This window comes from Abrus precatorius, unplaced genomic scaffold (assembly GCF_003935025.1).
Source record: "Abrus precatorius isolate BTA unplaced genomic scaffold, Abrus_2018 Scaffold1, whole genome shotgun sequence".
Classification (NCBI taxonomy): Eukaryota; Viridiplantae; Streptophyta; class Magnoliopsida; order Fabales; family Fabaceae; genus Abrus; species Abrus precatorius.
The window spans coordinates 7,202,336-7,203,749 of NW_020874291.1; positions in this window are offsets into that span (position 1 = coordinate 7,202,336).

Consider the following 1,414-nt stretch of genomic DNA (forward strand, 5'->3'; position numbering starts at 1 on the left):
AGAGGCACCAAGGTGTGCATCAAGGTGCACCATGGTGGGCATCAAGAGGCACCAAGGTGGGCACAAGAGGCACCAAGAGGCACCAAGGTGGGTATCAAGAAGCACCAAGGTGGGTATCAAGAGGCACCAAGGTGGGCATCAAGGTGCACCATGGTGCGATGATTCGGAGAAAAATTCATTATAAATCATTCCTTGGGGAAATGTAACGAAACTTTGCAGACACATTTGGTGTTATTTTGTGTGAATGCCTGCAAAAAATCAGGTCAAAATTCGATCTCTAGGTGCCTTTTTCTATTTTCCCCGGTTTTTCATAATCTGCCGATTCAAAAATTCATTAAAAATTCATCCCTTGGAGAAAAAATCTAAAACTTTGTGGACGTGAATATATTGTGTTTGTGAGCCTTCCTGCAAAAAATCACGTCAAAATTCGATCTCTAGGTCCCGATATGGACTTATGTCTGCTCAGAAAAAAGGTATCTACTACTACAATTTTGGCTTTTGCATAATAACCTATTATAGGGGGGGGCTGCACCTCACCAACCACGCCCACAGTGGGAGGTGCGGTGCTGCCTTGGGGCCCCTTCCCCATGCTCATGCAAGTCTCCCCTCACTTGTGTGGCTTGGTTTTCCATGGCATTGGGTTTATTGATTCGTCAATTATCCAGAAACCGAATGTTGGCCGACTTCGGCCGAGTCTCGGTGCGTCCCTCGGAAATTTGTGGGCATCGTGGCGTGGCTTATTCTTGCATCAACGATGCATGGGCAGGGTCTATTGGGTGCATTTTCCTTTGTCCCTCTCGATTTTAAGTGCTCCCGGGTGACTTTGTTCTTGTTGAGGTGTGAGGAGAGTTATAAAACGGTGAACCAGCGTTGGATTTTTCCAACAACGCGTGCACTTTTTGCAGTGGCAATAGGCATGCGGGCATCATGTTCCTGGAGTTGGTCCCTATGGATATGGTTGTTCTTCCAGTTTGTGATGGTTGCATGTTGACGGGTGACACCACAGTGCCCGCGGTCAACACGAGGATTTTAATGGATGCCAATTGGCTCGGTGTCTTGCATGTGATGATAGGGATGGGCAAGGTGATGCCTTAGGCATTATTGAACCTACCCTTGAATGTGTGCTTGGCTGGTGGTTTGCCGCATGATTGACGAATCCATTAAATCCGATTGGGTTATGTGATTGCTTTTGCATGGCATCGTGTAGGCAGTATGACTGGGGAGAAAAATTTTAACTCAATTTTAACTCGAACCAATGATGCGTTTGAAGGTGCTGCTGCTTCTCGATTTTTACAACCTTTGAATGTGTCATTGGCTTTTTTATTTATCAATTTTCTTGGCCGGTTTGATGTCTCGACGTCAAATCTGGTGTTTTGAAGGTGCTCGGTCTCTCTGGTAATGTGCTACTTTTGTC